Raw genomic sequence first — 18,586 nt, forward strand, 5'->3', positions numbered from 1 at the left:
CTTCATGTCCCCCATGATTTCTACAACACCACAAATTTTACAGATGCTTTCCTTTTTATGTTAAATTTTCATCTTTTACTTCCTTAACTGCATCTTTTAGCTCACATGTTGCTTAACCAGGGAAGCTTTGAATGACCCCAGGCTGATTGTCTTTCACATGGTCCACATCTAATCTATGTGAAGCATCCACCTTTGGCATTTTGTTAGTAGGAATGTAATTATGGCTCAAATTTTAGCCCTCAGCTGTATGGCTTAAGATTATAGCTCACAATTTAACACTTCAGTTTTAAATGTGTATACTTTTGACCACAGATAGAACTGAATTATAGTGTGTGTGTGTGTGCGCGCGCATGTGTGTGTGTGTGTGTGTGTGTGTGTGTGTGTGACAGGCAGATACTTGCTCTTTATTCTCTCCGTGATTGTCCCATTAAAAGAATAGAGGCAAAGATCCCCATCTTTGCAATCTCTTAAAAATATGATAAACTACAATTATAGGATATTCTATTTTCCTAATCTATAGTTTGCCATCAAGACACCCATGATGTAACAAATTAATACATATAATTAACATATATATATTTTCTCTTAATTGGAAGTTGAAAATGTTGAATATATACATTGACTTTAGAAAAAAAAAAAAAAATATATATATATATATAGAGAGAGAGAGTCTCTTGCTTGGACTGGGATCAGGTAGATTAATTCTGCCAGCAGCAGAATAGGTCACCATTGGCCTGTTTCTCAAGTTCTCTGAGTTTCAAATTTTCCATCTGTAAAATAGAGATAATTATAGAAATACTTCATATTTATTTCTGTTGTTTTTGTTTATTTGCAGGTGAATTTAACTTATCCAAATAAAGAGATTCATACAGTGGCTATGCTATCATAGCAGTAAATGTTAGGTTTCATTATTATTTTCAAAATAATTTCTTTCTCCGAATAGTATTTATTAAATAGAAAAGGTTGAACTATTATAGCTTTCCCCAAAAAGTTTAAAATACTGACTCAATACTTAAATGTATACACATTTAACACTGAAGTGTTAAATTCCACTTTCCTGTCATAATTAAAGCACTGTGTAATTGAGTGAAATTCATAGTCTACTGTTTTTAAAAATATGCAAATTATTTTGACCAGTCAGAATCTATATTTAAATGATAAATTGTAAAAGAAAATAAGAAAAAACATATTATCCAGAGAACAATCAATATTGCTGAATAAGATAAGCTGCAATATACTAACTCATTTGAAGTTTCCTTGCCCTATATAATTTTGTAGATAAATATTTGTCTAAAGAAGTTTAGGTGACTGATTTTATCCCAGTGTACTTATTGATTAATAGCACTATGAACGACTCCAGTAGATCCAGTAGAATTGGTGCTTTATCCAAGGAATCAATGCAAGAAAATACCTGAAACTTTTATTCACATAAAAAAGAAGATAATCAATTTTAATAAAAAAGAATAAACGCTGTTTCTATTGAAACAAAACTTTTTCATTAGAGGTGTGAAATTTCTCTCTTGAACACAAGTCATTTGAGATTTATTTTGCTACATTCAGAAAGTCTAGGCTGTCTAGAGACGTCCTGAAATGATTAGCTCTGCTTCCTATTTCCACCTGACAGGCAGAGACTTGCTCTTTTTTCTCCTTGGGATTGTCCCATTAAGAGACTAGAAGCCAAAATCTCCATCTTTGCAATCTCTCAAAAATATGATAAACTATAATTATATGATATTTTCCTTTCCCTGATCTATAGTTTGCATCAAGACACCCATGATGTAACAAATTAATACACATAATTAACATATATACTTTTCTCTTAATGGGAAGTCCAAAACATCAAATATATGCATTGAATTTAGAAAACTGACCCTATGTAAATTAGCTCACTTAGTTTCTCTAGTATCTATGTGTGACTTATTTTTGTTCCTTCAATTGATTATACATTTTTTCAAAACATGATTAAAATATAATACATAACTATCTAAAATGGAATCAGAACATAGCCTATCGCCTACAAATTAGTTTCTTCCAACTTCTAAAAATATTTTTATAACTATGGGAGGGGTCTTTTGGCATGATGATGATGCTTTATTGTGAAGTCACCAACATCGTTTTAATTGGAAGGCAACATTTTAAAACAACATTCCCTATTCAGGCTCTTCCTTTAACCATATTTCTACCTCCATATAGTGACAGTGAAGAAAACAATATAGCAGGAAATAATAGATGCTGTGGAAGTTCATCACATCCTATGGTTAACGTTTTCAAAACCGTCACCCATTCAGAAGAAAGGAACCTATTCAGAGAATACGCAAATCTTTGGCAGGAATTAATACTGAGATGTACAGATGTTAACTACTGCTTTATTTAAGAAAAAATTAGACAAGATCATTAGGAAAAGCTTCTGTCTCATAGAAGCAGGATAAGCTAAATGAATCCATGCCGTATGTATAGAATTAGTCTGGCTCTTCCAGCATATGAAAGGGAGAAATAAAATACCATTTGCTCATGCCTGGTATCACCAGGTACCGATACCAGATCTGAGAAATGGATAAGAATATGAGCAGACATTGAGATAACTGATGGAGGCACTACCTGTGAACAGCAGAATGAGTTAAACTTTCTATCCCATACAATTCCTGGAAGGTATGGGAAGGTTATGATCTTCATGATACCTATTATGCATGCAATGGGGGCTGTTTATATGTGTCTTGGGAAGGAATTATATATAATGTGTACTGGCAACACTCTTTCACAGAAGTTATTTTTAAACGTAGATAAAATGTAAGAATGCTGTCTCTGCGTGTGTGTGTGTGTGTGTGTGTATGTGTTGCAATATGAACATACTAAAATATAGTGGACATATTGGAACATATCTAAATTTTTTGAGAGATATTTTGAAAATATATATCTTGCTATATAATTGGGATGTAAATGTGGAATACATGTGTGTATATATATTTATATATTCCAAATAAAAAATAAAGCAAAATGAAAAAAGATGACCAGCTTGAGATAGAGAAAAAGGATAATCAAACAAATGAGAAAATCAACAGCACAGGAAACAAATACTAAGATGAGCAAATGAAAAAGCTAAACCTAGAAGAAAGAGATACTTTGGAAACCATAAAAACCAAAAAGGTAATTTTTACAATTCAGTTATTATATTCAGGTCTTCAAGTCTTACAATATATTTAAGAATATAATAGTAAATAATTTTTTAAAAGCAGGAAAAAGGGGAACCAGACAGCAATAATAAATTTATGAAGATTTTTAATTGCCATAATTTAAAATTTAATATGAAAGCTCTAAGAAATATGATTCTTTAAAAAAGTTGAACCTGGAAAGAAAAGAAACATGAAATGCTAAGGAGATGTTAAGTAACCTAGATTAGCAATCCGGGGTTGCCAACATTTATCAAATGAGTCCTAGGAAAATAAAACGGAGAATGTTGGTGTATATGTGAGTCGGGGAGAGGACCAATCAAAGGACTGTAAGAACAAAATTTCTTAGGGGTGAGAAACCTATTATTTGTCAATGGGAAAGACCTTATCAAGTGTTGAAGAGAATAAATTACAAATACTTCATGCTTTGATTTTTCCTTGTTTGATGTCCAAATATCAAAGATAAAGAAAACACCTAAAATTTTTCAAACATATGCTTTATTACAAATTGATGAGAAGCATGCCCATCCCAGGTTCCTTTGTAAAAACAAAGGATATTTAAACTCCATAGTGTAATGTTTTTAGTGCTTTTCATTTGAAAATGATTCTGAACATAAAATTCTGTACCCAATTAAGGTACATTCAAGTACCTGAGGAATGTTTTCATTCATGTTCTGAATATCGGAGTCGTAGCAGGAAAAAGCTGGAACACTGAAATTTGGATAATTAGAGGAGGGTTCATTTGCAAAGGAAAGTGGGTGATTAATTGACTACAGGATGCCTAGAAAGCTGGGCAAACATTTCTGGATGTGTCTGTGAGAGTGTTCCAGGAACAGAAAAGTGTTTGAATCAGTAGTAGACTGAGCAAAGAATACCTACCCTCACCCATGTGGGCACGTTTCATCAAATCCCCTGAGGGCTCAAAGAGAACAGAAAGGTGGAAGAAGGGTAAATTCTCTATCTCTCTGCTGTCTTGACCTAAGAATCTGAGACACCTATTTTCTCCTGCCATCCTGATTTGAGGGTAAATTCTCTATCTCTCTGCTGTCTTGACCTAAGAATCTGAGACACCTATTTTCTCCTGCCATCCTGATTTGAGGACCTTCAGCTTCTGGACCCATACCAGCAACACTCTGCTTCCCTCCCAGCTTTTCATGCCTTCAACTTCAGACTGAAGTATCCCACTAGCTTTTTGGGTTTCCCAGCTTGCAAATGGCAGATGGTGGAACTTCTTGGCCTCCAAAGTCAAGTAAGCCAGTTTTCATAACAAATTGTATCCCTGGTATAAATATACATACACACACACAAACACACACATAAACACACACACACACACACACACATATCATGTTGCTTCTGTTTCTCTGGAGAACTCAGGCTGGTAACAGAAGAGGATAATTAGCAGAACATTGAAAGAGAGACATGTAGATAAATCATTCAATCTGACCTTTGGTCAAGGTAAATAGCCAGTCCATGGTGAGAAGCCCTTGCAGGGAAGAAACCAGGAATGAAATATCCTAAACTTGCCTCTCTTGTTCTAATCTCCTGTCAGAAATTGTTATGGACTGAACCCAGAAGAAAGCTAGGTGATGTGGGAACTTTGGATGCAATTCACAGAGGCTAGTTCCTTGCAGATAGAAGTTTTAAAAAGAGCAGAGAGATTCTGGAGATACAGAAAAAAATATATTTGGCATATTGTGATATTTGTACTTGGAGAAACTTGAAAAAATAAAGATAAAATAAGAAACTTAATTCAACAGACAGTGGAATCAAACTCATTATGGAAGATAGAGAAGATTTAATCTGTCAATTTATTGTTTAATTAATAATTTAAGAAAATTCATAATTTTAGTAATATAAGGAAAAAATAATGAAGAAAAACACCAAAGTTTACATAAAATTATATCTGTATAAAAATAATGTCCAAAAATGAAGCAAACTAAAATATGTAAAGTCTTAAGAAATTGAGCATAATCAAAAGAATCATTTGAATCTTGACACTTTATCATTCTCTCTCAAGTGAAATTCAAAATTTAGTAACACATAACCATAAATGTAGTATTTCTCTATAGATTAAGTGTACTACTTAATTCTGGAGTTAATAATTACATGAGCATAATATTACAAATACTGTCTTGTTTAGAATTAACATATAGATTAAAAAAAAATGTACCATTACAGAGCACAAATTGAATGCTATAATATAGCATTATATAGCATATTATATATTTGTTTTACGTATATAAATATATTAAATATATATACTATAGCATATAGCATATTATATGTTTTATATATAATATATATGATATTCTATATAATGCTATAATATAGTATTTAATATGTATAGCATATACATATACATTTAAATAGTACAGCATCTAATATTTTATATATATGCTATATAATGCATAGTATATAGCATATACATAAAATATTAGATGCTACATAATGCATATTATATAGGATATTATGTATATAAAATATTAGATGCTATGCTATATATATATTATATATATAAAAAGAACATATATTATATATATGTATTTTGGAAATGAATACTCCTCTAATTATCCAAATTTGAGTGTTCTAGCTTTTTCCTGCTAAGACTCTGATACTCAGAATATGAATAAAAATATTCCTCATGTACTTGAATGTACCTTGAGTACAGAATATATACATATATATAATAAAGCAATAATATCTATATAAGTTACACACACACACATACATATATAACAAAGCAATAATATTACTGACACAAATTGGAAGACAAAGTAGATAGTAAGAGAATGGTAAATGTAAAACTAAAAATTGTCTAATTTTTTATATTATGAAGTCAAGACAAATTTTTTAAAATGGAGGGTTAAGCTTACTGATAGAAGTATCACTCCCTAACTTAAGAAAAATCTGGTCAAACTAAAATTAAGTGACTTTTGTTGGATCCCACAGCAAACTGAGGTCACAGGGAAAATCACTATACTGAAATCTGAACAAATAGGTGTATACAGAGAGACAAGGTTGATAATCTACTTAGACAGAAAAGAAGCCACATAAGCCATAAATTGGTAAGAACACCTAAATGGTAATTTTGATGAATTACTGGAGGCTGACAGTGAGAAAGTTCTAGTGGTCACAATCATATGTGGGCCCCACACTTTCACTTTGCTGAACTTAACTTCCAGCAATCCTACCAGATTCATAGAACCTAGCCAAGAAAGATACTCAGGTGACATTTCTCCCCTCATTATCTCTCCTCACCCTCCCTCCCACTATTCCTCCCCTAGCCCACCCAATGGACTCCAATGTGTGATGCTCCCCTCTCTGTGTCCACACATTATCATTGTTCAACACCTGCCTATGGGTTAGAACAGGTGGTGTTTGATTTTCGGTTCTTGTGTCAGTTTGCTAAGAATGATGGTTTCCAGGTTCATCCATGATCCTACAAAACACAAACTCATCATTTTTATGGCTGCATACTATTCCATGGTGTATGTATGCCACATTTTCTTTGTCCAGTCTATCATTGATGGGCATTTGGGTCCGTTCCAGGTCTTTGCTATTGTAACCAGTGCTGCAATGAACATGAGTGTGCAGGTATCTTTATAATACAACAATTTATAGTCCTTGGTATATACACAGTAATGGGATTGCTGGGTCAAATGAAATTTCTATTTCTAGGTCCTTGAGGAATTGCCACACTATCTTCCACAATGGTTAAACTAATTTACATTCCCACCAACAGTGTAAAAGTGTTCCTATTTCTCCACATCCTCTTTAGTAATATAAAGAGTAATATAAAAACTTATATATTAGTAATATATATTAGTTATAATAATTACTAATATATTAATAATATAAAATTAGTTATATATTACTAATTTTATATAATAATGTAAAATTATATAAAATTAGTTATATTACTAATATTATATTAGTAATATAAAAAAATCTGTTGTCTCCAGATTTTTTAATGGTCGTCATTCTAACTGCCGTGAGGTGGTATCTCAATGTGATTTTGATTTGCATTTCTCTAATGATCAGTCATGGTGAGCACTTTTTCATGTTTGTTGGCTTCATATATATCTTCTTTGGAAAAGTATCTGTTCATATCTTTCACCCACTTTTGGATGGGTGTTTTTGTTTTTTTTCTTGTAAGTCTGTGAGTTCTTTATAGACTCTGGTTATTAGTCCTTTGTCAGATGGTTAAATTGCAAAATGTTTTCCCCATTCTCTTGGTTGCTGGTTCACTCTAATGATTGTTTCTTTTGTGCTACATAAATTCTCTCCGAAGTTTAATTAGATCCCATGTGTCTATTTTGGCTTTTGTTGCCATTGCTTTTGCTGTTTTAGTCATGAAGTCCTTCCCTATGCCTATGTCCTGAATGGTTTGCTTAGGTTTTCTTCTGGGGTTTTTAATGATATCAGGTCTTATGTTTAAGTTCTTAATCCATCTGGTGTTAATTTTAGTTTAAGTTGTGAGGAAGAGGTCCAGTTTCTGCTTTCTGAACATTGCCAGCCAATTTTCCCAACACCATTTATTAAACAGGGATCCTTTCCCCACTGCTTGTTTTTGTCAGGTTTGTCAAAGATTAGATGGATATTGATGTGTGATGTTGCCCTGGAGGCCTCTTTTCTGTTCCATTGGTCTATGGCTCTGTTTTGATACCAGTACCATACTGTTTTGAATACTATTGCCTTGTAGTATAGCTAGAAGTCTGGCCACATGATGCCATCAGCTTTGTTCTTTTTGCTTAGGATTGTCATCGTTATGCAGGCCTTTTTTGGGTTTCATATGAAGTTTAAAGTGTTTTTTTTTTCCAGTTCTGTGAAGAAGACCATCGGTAGTTTGATGGGGATAGCATTAAATCTATAAATTACTTTGGTCAGTATGGCCATTTTCACTACATTGATTCTTCCTAACCATGAGCATGGAATGTTTTTACATCTGTTTGTGTCCTCTCTTATTTCCTTGAGCAGTGGTTTGTAGTTCTCCTTGAAGAGGTCCTTTATATCCTTTGTTACTTGTATTCCTGGGTATTTTATTCTTCTTGTAGCAATTGTGAATTGAGTTTACTCATGATTTGGCTCTCCTTAAGTCTGTTATTGTTATATAGGAATGCTTGTGATTTCTGCACACTGATTTTGTATCCTGAGACGTTGCTGAAGTTACTTATAAGCTTAAAGAGAGTTTGGGCTGAGACGATGGGTTCTTCTAAATATACAATCGTGTCATCTGCAAATAGAGACAATTTGACTTCCTCCTTTTCTAATTAATACCCTTATTTCTTTTTCTTGCCTGATTGCTCTGTCTAAAATTTCCAATAGCATACTGAATAAGAGTGGTGAGAGAGGGCATTTTTGTCTAGTGCCTGATTTCAAAGCGAATGCTTCCATTTTTTGCTCGTTCAGTATGATATTGTCTGTGGGTTTGTTGTCAACAGCTTTTATTATTTTGAGATATGTTCCATCGCTACCTAGTTTATTGAGAGTTTTTAGCATAAAGGACTGTTGAATTTTGTTGAATTCCTCTGCATCTATTGAGATAATCATGTGGTTTTTGTCATTGGTTCTATTTATGTGGTGGATTACACTTAGGGATTTGCGTATGTTGAAACAGATTCACAACCCCAGGATGAAGCCTACTTGATCATGGTGGATAACCTTTTTGATGTTGCTGTTGCAATCAGTTTGCCAGTATTTTATTGAAGATTTTTGCATCTATGTTCATCATGGATATTGGCCTAAAGTTTTTTTATATTGTTTAGTCTCTGCCAGTTTTTTGTATCAGAATGATGTTGGTCTCATAAAGTGAGTTGGGGAGGATTCCCTCTTTTTGTATTGTTTGGAATAGTTTCAGAAGGATTGGTACTAGCTCCTCCATGTACGTCTGGTAGAATTCAGCTGTGAACCTGTCTGTACCTGAACTTTATTTGGTTGGTAGGCTATTAATTCTGTCTCAACTTCAGCCCTTGCTATTAGTCTATTCAGGGTTTCAACCTCTTTCTGGTTTAGTCTTGGGAGGGTGCAAGTGTTCAGGAATTTATCCATTTCTTCCAGATTTACTGGTTTATGTGCATAGAATTGTTTGTAGTAATCTCTGATGGTAGCTTGTATTTCTGTGGGTTCAGTGGTGATATCCCTTTTATCATTTTTTATTGCATCTATTTGATTCTTCCATCTTTTCTTTTTTATTAGTCCGGTTAGCAGTCTGTCTATTTTGTGGATCTTAAAAAAAAAGCTCCTGGATTTACTGATTTTTTGAAGGGTATTTTTGTGTCTCTTTCTCCTTCATTTCTGCTCTGATCTTAGTTCTTACTTGTCTTCTGCTAGCTTTTGAGTTTTCTTGATCTTGCTCCTTTAGCTCTTTCAATTTTGATGATAGGGTGTCGATTTTAGATCTTTCCTCACTTCTCACGTATTTATTGCTATAAATTTCCCTCTAGACACTGCTTTGAATGTGTTCCGGAGATTCTGGTACATTGTGTCCTCATTCTCATTGGTTTTGAAGAACATCTTTATTTCTGCCTTCATCAGATATGAAACTATCCCGGGAGAGGAATTCAAGTTGCTAGATCTTATGGGGGTGGGGTCTATCCCCACTTTCAAATCTCTCTTCTGTGGGATGGGAAGTTACTTTTCGCAAGCTTTCTCAGTGTTAGCCCAAGTCTCTGCCTTGGTCTGCACTGACAATGCACCAGTCTGGCTGGGGCTACTGTCCTGGGCTTTCATTCAGGTCTGCAACTCCAGGCAGTAATCAGTCAGGCTGCGTTTTCCTGGTCTGTGTGCTGCCAAAGTCTCTGAATGAATCACTATATCTGCTGTGGAGTACCAAGGGGTGATGCCCCAGATCCTTTGTGCAGGATACACTTTCCAGGTGGGGCAGTGTCCTGTATTGCCTCGGATTACATCCTTTGGGCTGATTTTGCCACCTTTTTGGGGTTTAATCCTACTGTTCAACCAGTGTTTTTGGGATGAACCCAGTATGTTGTTCAGAGGTCTGGATATTGCTCTGGTTTTGTGTTTCACTAGGTGGGAGCTGCACTCTAGAGAAGCTTCCTTTCAGCCATCTTGGCTCACACGCCCAGAAATAATGATATTTAAAAACAGCATCTAAGATCTATGAGACAATATAAAAAAGTAAAGTATATGCGTATTGCAGGGCCAGAATGAGCAGATATGGAAAAACAGAGAGTTTATTTGACATAATGATGGCAAAGAACATTTCCAAATTAATGGCAGACTCCAAACCACAGATCAAGAAAACTCAGCGAACAACAAATAGGTAGAAGAAACAAAAGCCAACATCAACAAAAACTACACCTAGAAATGTAATATTCAAACATCAAAAAGGTAAACACACAAAAAAGAAAATCTTGAAAGAAGCCAGACCAATGAAATGGGAGTAGGGACACTTACTAATAGAATAGACATACAAATTATTATACAATGGACTTCTTTTCAGAAAACATACAAACAGGAAGACACTAAAGCATAACAATCAATGTGTTCATGGAAAAAACACATAAAACTAGAATTTCACACCAAGCAAAATTATCTTTCAAAAGTAAATTTAAAAAAATTTTCTCAAACAAAAAAATAAATAAAAACAAAAAAGCCTAAGGAAATGTATTTCCAGTCGACCTGTTCTGCAAGAAATATCAAACGATTCTTTTCAGTGAGAGGATAATTTATATAGGTCCAAAACTTGTACCTATATAAATGAAAAGAACTAGATAAGGAATAAATGGAGATGATTAATTATTTTATGTAAGACATATCTTTTCAAATAAGTTTTGAAAATTAGTTAACATATAGGGGCTTTTTGGTAATGATACAGCCATTGGTACAAAACAGAAAAAAAAGATTATTCCATTAAAAACAATAAAGAGATGAAGAAAGTAATATTATTTTGGAAGGCTAACAGTAGTTCAGAGAAATCTGTAGTAACTGTTTTAGAGCTAAGCACAGAACAAGGAAGAGTACAAGAGATGCATTACACAAAAATAAAGGGATCATTTCTTCAAGAAGACAAAACAATCTTAAATGTATATGTACCTACTAACAGAGCATACTTTTCCCTCAAATATATGAGGCAAAAAATGAACTGAAAGGAGAAATAAACAAAAGCTACTATTATAGTTAAACTTTAATGCTTTTCTGTTAGTAATTAATAGAACAGCAGAACAACTGTGGGAATATATATTGCTTGAAATATCCTATTAATCAATCTGATCTTTCTGCATTTCATAGAACACTTCATGCCACACTGCAGAATATACATTTTTCTCAAACTCACAGGAACCAATTACTATGAAAACCAAATTTGGGGTCATAAAACATACCTGAACATTTTTTGAAGTATTTAAATTATACCATGTATGTCCTTAGATAAAAATATAATTGAACTAGGAATTTAGCTGGGAAATACCACAAAATATTTGGAAATTAAACCACAAAGTTATAAGTAACAGATGTTTGAAGAAAAAAGTGTCAAGAGAAATTAAATATGTTACACTAAATTAATATGAAAATGTAATTTATCAAAATTTGTTGATACAACAGAAACAGAGCTTAAAGGAGCACTTCTAGCATTAAGAAAATAAATTAGAAAGAAAATCTCAGTTTAATAACTAATTTAAATAAATAAATCAAGGGAAATTAGACAAAAATTGTATGAAGAAAAGTTCCAAAAAGTTTGTATGGTACTCTCTCCTGAAGGAATTGGGGAATAACTGATCAGTCTTTAATGAAGATTTCACATAATAACTTCTTTCTAAAGAGTAGAATATACAAGGGACAAAAAGGTAACTTTGTAGTGGAGGCATTTGCAAACACTACCTCAGCCAGGTGATCAAGGCTAATACAATTAGTGATAAGCCCTGATGGTTGTGTGTACCCTTGCTATGGTGTGATGATCACAGAGACACTTTAGCTCTGTGTTTATTTTTTTTCTAGTAATCCATAAGCTTATTTTCATTTTAAGAAATGAGGTGCCCAAACCCAATTGATTGACTTTCTTTGCAATACCAGACCAGTATTCCTCAAAATTGTTACGGTCGCAAATAACAGAAACTCTCACTGCCAAGAGGAGGAGCAACCAAAGATAACGATAATTGTTCTAGATTAACTCCTGTAAAGAAAAGAACATTAGATAAAAACAAAGATAATGTAAATAAAGAATGGGCTTCAGTAAATAATCATGTATCTATATTAGTTCATCTTTATAACACATCTACCATACTAACATATAATGTTAATAATAATGACAATTGGTATGGGGTATATTAGAACTATCTATGCTGTATTCTCAATTTTCCTATAAATTTAAATATAAAATAAAGGGTTTATCAAATTATAGAGCTAAGGATTAAAATTCTAAATAAATTGTTAAAATTATAAAGTATAATTACCAAAAAAAGTTGAGAGTGGGAACATAGGTCTGATAAGCAACTTTAGCAAAGCCTAGGATACAAAATCAATGTACAAAAATCAGTAGTATTTCTATATACCAATAATGTTCAAACTGAGAACCAATTTAGAAGATTTGATCCTATTGACAATAGCCACAAATGTAAAATATAATACCTAGGAATACCTCTAACCAAGGAAGTGAAAAATGTCTACAAGGGAAACTACAAAACATTACTGAAAGAAAACATAGATGACACAAATGGAAAAACATTCCATGACCATAGCCTTAATCAATATTGTTAAATTGTCCATACTTCTCAAGGCTATCTACAGATTCAGCATTATTCCTATGAAATCACTAATGTTATTTATTTTACAGAATTAGAAACAATTATTCTAAAATTCATATGGAACCAAAAAGAGCCCAAATAGCCAAGGCAAACTTAGGCAAAAAGAATAAAGCCAAAGGCATAATTTTACCCTACTTCCAACTACACTACATGGCTAAGTAATTAAAATAGCAGAGTGCTGATACAAAAATAAACACATAGAACAATGGAACAGACTAGAGACATCAGAAAAATAAGCCATGCACCTAAAATTACTGATCTTTGGCAAAGTTAACAAAAATAAATAACGGCAAAAGGATACCCTATTAAGTAAATGGTGCAAGAAAACTGGGTAGTCACATGCAGAATAATTAAACTGGTTCCTTACCTCTCACCCTATACAAAAATTAAGACAACTCAAAACTTAAATATAAGACCTCAATGTATATAAATCCTAGAAGAAAACCAAGGAAATACCCTGATAGACATTGGCCTAGGCAAAGAATATATGTCTTCTAAAGCAATTGCAACAAAATTAAAAATTGACAGATAGGACCTAATTAAACTAAAGAACTTCTGCACAGTAAAAGAAACTATCAGTAGAATAAACAGACAACATACAGAATGGAAGAAAATATTGGCAAGCTATACATCTGACGAAGTTCTAATGGCCAGAAACTATAAGGAACTTAAACAATTCAACAAGCAAAATGCAAGAAACCCAATTTAAAAATGGACAAAGAACATGAACAGATATATCTCAAAAGAAGACATATATGCACTAAACAAACTTATTTTTTTTAATTTTTTTATTGCATTTTAGGTTTTGGGGTACATGTGCAGAACATGCAAGATAGTTGCATAGGTACACACATGGCAGTGTGTTTTGCTTCCTTTCTCCCCTTCACCCACATTTGGCATTTCTCCCCAGGCTATCCCTCCCCAGCTCCCCCCCCGCTGGCCCTCCCCTTTTCCCCTCAATAGACCCCAGTGTTTAGTACTCCCCTCCCTGTGTCCATGTGTTCTCATTTTTCATCACCCGCCTATGAGTGAGAATTTGTGGTATTTCATTTTCTGTTCTTGTGTCAGTTTGCTGAGAATGATGTTCTCCAGATTCATCCATGTCCCTACAAACGACACAAACTCATCATTTCTGATTGCTGCATAATATCCCATGGTGTATATGTGCCACATTTTCCCAATCCAGTCTATTATCAATGAGCATTTGGGTTGGTTCCAGGTCTTTGCTATTGTAAACAGTGCTGCAATGAACATTCGTGTACATGTGTCCTTATAGTAGAATGATTTATAGTCCTTTGGGATTTCTGGGTCAAATGGAATTTCTATTTCTAAAGCCTTGAGGAATCGCCACACTGTCTTCCACAATGGTTGAACTGATTTACACTCCCACCAACAGTGTAAAAGTGTTCCTTTTTCTCCACATCCTCTCCAGCATCTGTTGTCTCCAGATTTTTTAATGATTGTCATTCTAACTGGCGTAAGATGGTATCTCAATGTGGTTTTGATTTGCATCTCTCTGATGACCAGTGATGATGAGCATTTTTTCATATGATTGTTGGCCTCATATATGTCTTCTACTTATTTTAAAAAATGAGTCACAGTACTAATCATCAGAGAAATGCAAGTCAAACCACAATGAGATACCATCTCATACTAATCAGAATGGCTGTTATTAAACAGTCAAAAAAATTACAGATGTGGGCTAGGTTGTGGAGAAAAGGGAATATTTACACATTGTTAGTAGGAATGCAAATTAGTTTACCCTCTGTGGAAAACACTTTGGAATTTTCTCAAACAACTAAAAATAGAAGTCCAATTGACTAGAAATCCCATTACTGGGTATAAACTAAAAGGAAAATAAACTGTTCTACCAAGAAACACCAAAACTCATAACTTTATTGAAGTACTGGTCTCAATAGCAAAAACACTGAATTAACCTAAGTGCTATTAAGAGTGAACTGGATAAAGCAAATGTGGTACATATACCATGGAATAATATGCAGCCATAAAAAAATAAAATAATGTCTTTTGCAGCAACATGGATGCAGCTGGAGGCCATTATCCTGAGTGAATATGCAGAAACAGAAAATAAAATACAACATGTTCTCACTTAAAAATGGAAATTAACAATGGATACAAATGAATACAATTATAGAAACAATAAACACTGAGGATTTGATGAGAAGAAGAAAGGCAGACAAGGGTTGTAAAACTACCTATCAGCTACTGGGATCACTACTCCATTGATGAGATCATTAGAAGCCCAAACCACAGCATCACAAAATATATCCACACAATAAAGCTTCATATGTACTCCCTAAATCTAAAAAAAGGAAAAAAAAAGTCCAAAATATAAAAAAAGAGGAGGAGAGAAGAAGAAAGGCCATGTGTATCAAGTATTTATTTTTCATATTTATGACAAAGGCACAATAAATATTGGTTTTAATGAATATATTAATAAATATGTCAACACATCATTTAAATTTACATTGAAAATCACCAAAAGAGCTAAAAAAACGATGGGGTAAGATATAAATCCTGAGAGTTTTTGGCTGTGGGAGTGGTATAATGCTTCTACCTTTTATTCTATATGCAGCTGTATTGGTTTTGCTCTTTTATTTTTTATTTTCTTAGTGAGACTGTCAGCCAGGCTGGTGTGCACTAGTGTGGTCTCAGCTCATGGCAACATTCACTTCACTGGTTCAAGCAATTCTCATGCCTCAGTCTCTGAACTAGCTGGGACTAGAGGCATATGCCATCATGCCTGGCTAATTTATTTTTTTATTTCTAGTAGAGATGGGTTTCACCATGTTGGCCAGGTTGATCTTGAACCGCTGACTTCATGTAATCCACCCACCTTGACCTCCTGAAGTGCTGGGATTACAGAAGCTAATTGTTTGACTATTGTTCCACATATATACAATGTCTTAATATAACAACCAACTATTATTGAAGGAGAAGATATAAAATCAATCATTTTCACATAACTTTGGGGCTAAGTATTTTTAAAGCTTGAGCTATTTTTAGGAGAAAAAGGCCAGGGTGAGGTGTCAGGAAACAGTAAAATTATATATCAGATTCCTAATCTCAATTTGAAAAAAGTCATATGGCATTATCCTACTGGAAGAATAAAAATAATTCTAAGATCACGAAGGCAACTATGGTGAGCTGAATAATGCTCCCTTCAAGCTGTCTGTGTTCTAACTCCAGAACCTATGAATGAGTATGTGTTTATTACTTTGAGATACGTTCCATCGATACCGAGTTTATTGAGGGTTTTTAGCATAAAGGGCTGTTGAATTTTGTCGAATGCCTTCTCTGTGTCAATTGAGATAATCATGTGGTTTTTGTTTTTGGTTCTGTTTATGTGGTGAATTATGTTTATAGACTTGTGTATGTTAAACCAGCCTTGCATCCACGGGATAAATCCTACTTGATAATGATGGATAAGTTTTTTGATTTGCTGTTGCAATCGGCTTGCCAATATTTTATTGAAGATTTTTGCATCTACGTTCATCACGGATATTGGCCTGAAGTTTTCTTTTCTTGTTGGGTCTCTGCTGGGTTTTGGTATTAGGATGATATTGGTCTCATAATATGATTTGGGAAGGATTCCCTCTTTTTGGATTATTTGGAATAGTTTCAGAAGGAATGGTACCAGCTCCTCTTTGTGTGTCTGGTAGAATTCGGCTGTGAACCCATCTGGACCTGGGCTTTTTTTGTGTGATAGGCTCTTAATTGCTGCCTCGACTTCTGACCTTGTTATTGGTCTATTTATAGTATCAGCCTCCTCCTGGTTTAGTCTTGGGAGGACACAGGAGTTCAGGAATTTAGCCATTTTGTCCAGGTTTACTAGTTTATGTGCATAGAGTTGTTTGTAATATTCTCTGATGATGGTTTGAATTTCTGTGGAATCTGTGGTGATTTCCCCTTTATCATTTTTTATTGCATCTATTTCGTTGTTCTTTCTTTTCTTTTTAATCAATCTGGCTAGTGGTCTATCTATTTTGTTGATCTTTTCAAAAACCCAGCTCTTGGATTTATTGATTTTTTAAAGAGTTTTTTGTGTCTCTATCTCCTTCAGTTCTGCGCTGATCTTAATTATTTCTTGTCTTCTGCTGGGTTTTGAGTTTTTTTGATCTTGCTCCTCTAGCTCTTTCAATTTTGATGATAGGGTGTCAATTTTGGATCTCTCCATTCTCCTCATATGGGCACTTATGGCTATATACTTTCCTCTAGAGATTGCTTTAAATGTGTCCCAGAGATTCTGGCATGTTGTGTCTTCGTTCTCATTGGATTCGAAGAACTTCTTTATTTCTGCCTTCATTTCATTGTTTATCTAGTCAACATTCAAGAGCCAGTTGTTGATTCCAGGTCTTTACTATTTTAAACAGTGCTGCAATGAACATTCGTGTGCATGTGTCCTTATAGTAGAATGATTTATAGTCCTTTGGATATATACCCAGTAATGTGATTGCTGGGTCAAATGGAATTTCTATTTCTAAGGCCTTGAGAAATCGCCACACTGTCTTCTACAATGGTTGAACTAATTTACACTCCCACCAACAGTGTAAAAGTGTTCCTTTTACTCCACATCCTCTCCAGCATCTGTTGTCTCCAGATTTTTTAATGATCACCATTCTAACAGGCATGAGATGGTATCTCAATGTGGTTTTGATTTGTATCTCTCTGATGACCAGTGATGATGAGCATTTTTTCATATGATCATTGGCCTCATATATGTCTTCTTTTATAAAGTGTCTGATCATATCCTTTGCCCATTTTTGATGGGCTTGTTTTATTCCTGTAAATCTGTTTGACTTTTTGTAAATTCTGGATATCAGTCCTTTGTCAGATGGGTCAACTGCAAAAATTTTTTCCATTCTGTTCGTTGCCGATTCACTCTAGTGACTGTTTCTTTTGCCGTGCAGAAGCTGTGGAGTTTCGTTAGGTTCCATTTGTCTATTTTGGCTTTTGTTGCCAATGCTTTTGGTGTTTTGGTCATGAAGTCCTTGCCTACTCCTATGTCCTGCATGGTTTTGCCTAGATTTCCTTCTAGGGTTTTTATGGTGCCAGGTCTTCTGTTTAAGTCTTTAATTCATCTGGAGTTGATTTTAGTGTAAGGTGTCAGGAAGGGATCTATTTTCTTCTTTCTGCACATGGCTAGCTAGTTTTCCCAACACCATTTATTAAACAGGGAACCCTTTCCCCATTGCTTGTTTTTGTCAGGTTTATCAAAGATTGTATGGTTGTAGATGTGTTGTGTTGCCTCCAAGGCCTATGTTCTGTTCCATTCATCTATATCTCTGTTTCTGTACCAATACCATGCTGTTTTGATTACTGTAGCCTTGTATCATAGTTTCAAGTTAAGTAGTGTGATGCCTCCCGCTGTGTTCTTTTTGCTTAGAATTGACGTGGCTATGTGGTCTCTCTTTTGGTTCTATATGAAGTTTAAGTTGTTTTTTTCCAGTGCTGTGAAGAAGGTTGTTGGTAGTTTGATGGGAATAGCATTGAATCTGTAAATTACTTTGGGCAATATGGCCATTTGTATGATATTGATTCTTCCTAACCTTGGAAATGGAATGTTTCTCCATCTGTTTGTGTCCTCTCTTATTTTGTTGAGCAGTGGTTTGTAGCTCTCCTTGAAGAAGTTCT

The sequence above is a fragment of the Callithrix jacchus genome, chromosome 9, assembly GCF_049354715.1.
Source record: "Callithrix jacchus isolate 240 chromosome 9, calJac240_pri, whole genome shotgun sequence".
Lineage (NCBI taxonomy): Eukaryota > Metazoa > Chordata > Mammalia > Primates > Cebidae > Callithrix > Callithrix jacchus.